Raw genomic sequence first — 6,521 nt, 5'->3', positions numbered from 1 at the left:
CAAACCTACTCTATTACTTCAGAAATAAATGATACAAATGTAGAAACTATAGGAAAGTGAATCAACCTGGAAACCAAAAATGACTGGAACAAAAGCGGGTACAGAAATGAACTGAGCGTGATTTGTTTTGCCGTACCGCAGAAAGACAAGATGAGGTAGACGATGGCGTGGACTCCGCTGGCAGCGACAACGCTGGCCTCGTTCTCTGCAAGCGCTTGCCGGATCTGTTCATCTCCTTGCCTCACCCACACGAAGGGGGGAAACTGGTCATGTGGACTCCAGCCGCTGGACTCGAGGAGGCTAGAGGAAAGAGAGGACGTAAGGCAACGAAGGCCCTTACTGCTACTGCCCCTCACATCTAAGCAATATGCTACAGAAGACACATGGTTATGCCATTGATCCATACCACATTCAAATACCTTCATGAAGTTTTGGCCGTCGCACGCTGCCGTAATGAGGAAGAGGCGGGGAGCGAAGGCGGCAGATTCGACGCCTGTGGCAGCTCATCTTGCTCTTGCCGGAGAACACGGACACTCCCCGGGGGCATCAACGTGGCGGTAGTGGCGAAATAGTCTACCGGGACAAGCTTCTTGATGCCCCCCGTCACGCCGTCCTCCCCGTAGACTCCCCTCAGGCCCTCGTCGGTGGTGCGCGGCGTGACGTATATCTTGTGGAGCGCAGGCACGCACTTCCTGCCGGCGCCCCTATCCCTGTCACTGGTGAACTCCTGCATGAGCCACGGCGTCTTGCGCTTCTAGGATGGGGACGGGACGCAGTAGAACCCAAAGCTATTCTTAAGCCCTCGCTCTTCAGGAAGCTCCTCCTTGGTATGCTCCAGCCGCCAGTACCCGCCGGTCTGGACGCTGCAGTCGGCGCGCTTGTTCTTGGTCGCCGCGCACGGGCTCTGGAACTTGGACTCGCCAAGGAACCATCAGGTGTGCTAGCCCGCGCGGGCGCTGGCCGGCGGGTGAAGCTGCTGCAACGCGCAGGGACCGTTGGCGTACATGTCGACGTGAAAGATGAAACCCCGCGCGTCCGGCATCTTGTCGTCGCCGGCGATCCACCGGTTGAGGAACCCCATACTATCCGCATTTGTCGGGTTGAAGTAGACGTCGGGAGGCAGCGGCGACGGCTGCTTGAGTTCGTTAAACCCGCCGGGACTGGGCGGAGGCGCCATGGACATGGAGCTGCTGGCTCTGGCTCCGGCGTCAGCGGTCGCGGAAGTTGATCTTTTGATTGCTTTCCTCGCTTTCATGACGGCCATGGTTTCCTAGCTAGCAATCTGCATGAGTTTCTCCGTGCAATCTGCATGACCAAACATAACGGTAACGATTAATCATGCATAAATAGAAATCAAATTGAGTACAAACACAAGAGTTTGGATGAATTTGTATCATGATATGGCACTCTATTCTTTTGATGACAGGGAAAAAAGGCATCTAAGAAACACCATGCAGCCTCCCAAGCAATTGCCAAGAAATCATCTGATTATATAGTTATTAATTAATCAATTACCCATGGGTCTTGTTCGGCCGATGCCGCATCTCCAACCAGTTCCGTTGCTTCTTCGCGGGCGCCTCATGTAGTACCAGCCACAACTCGCCGATCTTGCGCACCGTGATGGAGCAACGAGAAGGACACGTCGCCGCTTTTGGGAGGTGAGGTCGACGTGGATAACGCTCGCAACGCCGGCGAGGCTGGTATTGGCGCAGCCGCCAGACCGGAGAGATCATCACGATGTGGGCTAGGGGCGGTAGGCCTCGCCGGACCAGCAGCCGCGGCGGCAAGTGCGACGGTGTGGTCGGGCCGAGGAGGGCGGGCAGCGGCGGAGGGGGTCGAGCGGCAGAAAGAAGAGCGGCGGCTGAGGAGCGATGGGGAGAGGTGGGTTGGAGCTGACGCTAACCTACCTAGCCAGATCGATGTGGGCTTTAGCGGGGCTTGGCCCATATGCATCTAGACGGGGCGAGCGAACAAGGGACGTAAGAGGGAAACGGAACGCTCCGTTTCTTTTAGATAGTAGAGATGTGTTTAGAACACGTCTAAATGTGACATAGTTATGTCACATCTAAACTGATGTTCATTTTATTTGCGGTTTAATTTTTTTGTTTCTTGTTGCTGCATTATATATTTGTGGGAATTTAGATGTGACATTCTTAAAAATATATCTAGATGTGAATTAGATGAACTGTTTTTAATTACGGTTGCCAAAAAGGAACAACGCGGCCTCCGTGGTCGGAAAGCGAGCGTTCCGATGCACACGTGCGAAGGAGTCAATTAGTGCAATTACTCTCTTTTTTTCAGAATTAGTTGATGCTTACCATACATCCGTTTGAGTGTCAACTAATTTCGGATGAAGTACGAATTTACTTCGTTTTGTCGCATATTACCATCATGGACTCACGACAAGGTTGGAAAGAGATTACCGTATCTACATGCATGATAGCTCCACCCCCTTCCCGGTGTTGCACCGCCACCCAAACTCCTCCCTCTCCCGCACTTCCTCCCCCCATTGCCGCTGGTTCCTATTGTTGCGGTGGCGGCAACCTCGGGGATGCTCCTCGTGTTGGAGTTGGCGACCGTCTGGGTCGACTAGGGTGACGATTGCAATTCTGCGACACGGGCATGCCAATGGAGCATTCCCGAGGATGCAGTGGCGGGGTTGACGCAGCGCATCAGCGGTTCCTCGGCATTGCTGCTTGAAGAGGGGCGAGTCGGGGTCCCGGCGTAGATCTGGTGTAATCGGTGGCGGCTGCGGCGGGCCACTGCGGGGTGGCAGGCTGGTTGGGATGTGGCGATTCTGGCTGGCATTTGTAGTTTCGTGGCGAGGGCGATGAGCCATGCGGAAGGACGGCGAGTGTTGGTCGTGATGCGCGGATCTGTTCTGCAACCGACAGTTGCGTTGGTTGCTCTTAACCCTGTGTGAGGTTGTGCAGCGACGCGTGAGGGGCTGGGATGTCGGCCCCGGGGTGGGGTCATTGGTGGGCCTTGTCGTGGCTGCTGTGGGGGCACACATCGAGAGCTTTGAGTGTGGATCTGGCCCTCACGGCAGGCACGGTGCCTGTCGCGGCCGAAGCGGATATTGTTTTTACGTGGTGGTGAGTGACAGAGCTGGGTTTGTGCAGTAGCTTGCTTCCCATGGAGGTTGTCAGGGTGTCAGAACTCCGGGCGAAAGCCTAGCACCGAAGTTGATTGATGCTGACCATGAAGACACCTTGTGTGTCATCTTTTCCTTATTGGGGGCGTGGTCGTGAGCTTGTTTCTACCTCCATCATCGTCTCGGTATCCGGGTGAAAACTCAAGCTCCGTCGGAGTGGGCAACGATGGCATCTACGATGATACATCTTCTTGGAGGTGTCTCCTATGAGGCCATGACCTTGGCGCTCGCTAGAGCTAATGTTTGCGCTACGTTGCTCTCCCGGTGAGGGTGGTGGAAGCCGGGCGACGACCTTGGATGGTGATTCTGCCATGGCCCCATGGGGTAGGGCCTTGCTTCGCATGGCATGGGTGGCAGCTTGGTGATTTTACGTGGTGGCCAATTCGTCGACCTGTTCGCATTGTCCTTTCGACATAGCCTGACCTATACATCTGGGTGGCAGCCCCGTATGATCGACATGTGTTGGAAGAAAGGAAAACCAAAAGGAAAAGGGAAAAGGAAAAAGATAAAAAGCTGAAGAAACCCAATGAAAGGAACACAAAAAAATATAAACAGAAAAAGAAACGCATGAAATGTTCTGTAAACCGTTTTAGGTTTTTATAGACTAGTTTGAGTTCTAAAACCGAACCAAACCGGTCTATAGAACCTTCAAAAACCATTTAGATGGGCCAGCCTACTAAAGACGAGGGCGCCTGGTGTCGTGGTTCGAAGCCTGACAGTGATGTAGGGGGGTACGTATGGAGAGGCAGGATCTTAGCTGTGGAGAAGTTGTAAGCACGCAAGGTTTACGAGTTCAGGCCCTTCTCGAAGGAAGTAATAGCCCTACGTCTCGGAGCCCGGAGGCGGTCGACTGGATTATGCGTGTATGAGTTACAGAGGTGCGAACCCTTGTCTCGGAGGGGGGGTGGCTTATATAGAGTGCGTCAGGCCCCCGGCCAGCCCACATTACCAAGGGTTCAATGTTCATTAAGGCGAGGTGTTACTGGTAACGCTAGTAATAAAGTGCTATGATGACCATAAAAAACTATTTAATGACCGACCGTTAGCGTGCGGAGTGACTTTAGGTCTCCTGGCCGTCGAGTGGTTGGATCTTGGTCGAGTGATTGCTTCTTGGTCGAGTGTCTTCGAGTCTGTCGAGTGTCTTCGAGTCTGTCGAGTGGAACACCTTCAAGTCGATTGAAAGGTGATTTCTTCTAGAGATGTCCTCGGGTAGGGTAGGTAGGACAGGTCCATGACCCTACCTAGGTACATAGCTTCATCATTAGCCCCCGAATGGATCGAGGTTTGAGTGGGGAAGGATTTGAGAGCTTCTCCGACTCGTTTTTCATGTCGTGAGCATATCTAGTTTCAGATCAACGGGCCTGACTGATGGCAGCAACTTCCTTTCCAGTCGCCTTGATCCATTCTTAATTCCTCGTCGAGTGGGTTTCTTTACTTGTAAGGCTCCGAGTGATGGTGTGGAGGAGATCCTTGGTCTGACAAGTTATTCGCTGCCCGCGGATTTAGTGGGATCTGAATTTTGGGAAGCGCGCGGGACGGGGGAGGCCGCAGTAATCGGACGAGATAGAGCAGAGTCGCCTTGATCCCCGCGCCACCTTTTTCACCACGTATCGCTCGTGCGGTCGTTGCGGGATTTGACAGGGCCGCCTGGGCCTACCCGTCAGCCACTCGGGAGCGGCCTGATATAAAGCGCCTGGACCGGAGTCCCCCGAGCAGTGCATCCCATTACCTCTTCTCTCCCTCACGTCCCTCCGCCGCGCTCGCTCTCGCCCTAACACCACCGCACCGCACGCGCCTCGTCGGTGACAATGGGGAGGGAGAAGACAGCGGCTCTGGAGCGGGCCAAGAAGGCGACGGCGAAGTCGAAGGGGAAGGCGACCAGCCAGGGCGGATCTTCCTCGCGGTCTGGCCTGCCGAAGGGCTGGATCCAGGGCGACTGGATCCACTCGAGGATCTGCTAAGACGACCTCGACGACTTGGCCGAAGGGGGGCTGATCCCCTACGACGCGGCGCGGCTTTCGGGGAAGGAATCCGAGCCGCAGCCTCGGGAGGGTGAGCGTGTTCTTCTTGCCACCCACGTCGACCGTGGGTTTTCCTTGCCTCCTTATCCTTTCTTCCGAGGGTTTCTGAACTTCTTTGGGGCTCAACTCCACCATTTTACCCCCAACTCAATAGTTTATCTTGCCGCGTTCATTTCCTTGTGTGAGAACTTCTTGGGTTGTCGACCTCACTGGGGTCTTTTCAAGCATATCTTCACTTGTCGCTCCCAGACAGTGAAAAGGGCTAATCCGAGTGACGAGAGGACCCAAGTGATCCAGATGTGTGGGGGTCTTGGCATCCAGACGAGGGGGAAAAAGCTCCTTTCCGGCCATGATTCTCCCCGATTCAGTTCGCGGATGGCAGTCGACTTGGTTCTACTGCAAAGACCAGTCGACGCCAGGGCAATCGACTGGCCTCCCTCCTTTTACCACGGACCAAGTGGAAAAACCCTCCCCTTTGAAGGTGCTCCCGGAGGAGAAGGAGCACGTGCAGGTGCTGGTCAACCGAGTGGTCCAGCTTATTCGCGACGGGGTCACTAGTATGGATCTCTTGGAGGTCTTCCTTCAGCGGCGCATCCAGCCTCTCCAAGCCCAAGACCATCCGATGTGGATGTATACGGGTCTTGAAGACTCCACTCGGATCCACCCGGAGGAGGTCGACGACGACACGCTGGAGAAGTGGCTGTCTAGCATTACCGGGAATAAGGACAATCCCAGGAGAGCCAGGAGAGTCCCTCCATTCGACCAGTCCCACGCACCCGAGCAGGTCTGATTCTGAGTTTTTGCTTGTAATCTGAGTTCACTCGCGCAGCCATCTGTATTGCGTCGACTGACTTTGTTCTCCCTGCTTTCTTTCAGGCCATTATTGAAATGTATTCCATGCCCAACGGGGAGCAAGAGCAAGCTCTGGAAGGCGAGGCGAGTGGCGGCGAAAGCGGCGAGGGGGCTTCCGATGGTGAAGGGGACAGAGGGAGCGACGACTCAAGCGCTGGAGAAGAATTCGAGTCGCCTCCTCGTAGGGAGAGGCGATCCAAGCTTGACCAAGAACGGCCGAGTGCTCGCGACAAGGCAACTGCTCCGGTTGGTCAGTCTTCGAAGCGCCCTCGGATCTCTTCACCAACCCCGACTGGGAAGGCGCCAAAGCACCCCAAAGTTGCAGAGCCGAAGACTCAGAAGGCGCTGCCAAAGATCAAGATCGATATCCCTGTCGCCTCCGCGTGAGTGTCTCTCCTTGTATTCACTCGACGCTCCGCGCTGTTTGTTTTTCTTGTTTTAACTGGACGAACTTTGGAATTGTTAGCGCTGCCACTTCCAGAACCTCAGCTTAC

At 54.7% G+C, this 6,521-nt stretch overlaps 1 pseudogene; it reads right to left on the bottom strand.

Moving 5' to 3' along the window:
- Nucleotides 1-421: 421 nt before the first annotated feature.
- LOC119300132 lies at nucleotides 422-1,264 on the bottom strand (annotated as a pseudogene).
- Nucleotides 1,265-6,521: the final 5,257 nt, after the last annotated feature.

This window comes from Triticum dicoccoides, chromosome 5A, assembly GCF_002162155.2.
Source record: "Triticum dicoccoides isolate Atlit2015 ecotype Zavitan chromosome 5A, WEW_v2.0, whole genome shotgun sequence".
Lineage (NCBI taxonomy): Eukaryota > Viridiplantae > Streptophyta > Magnoliopsida > Poales > Poaceae > Triticum > Triticum dicoccoides.
The sequence above is the reverse complement of the archived record's forward strand: the minus strand, read 5'-3'. Positions and strand labels throughout refer to the sequence as shown.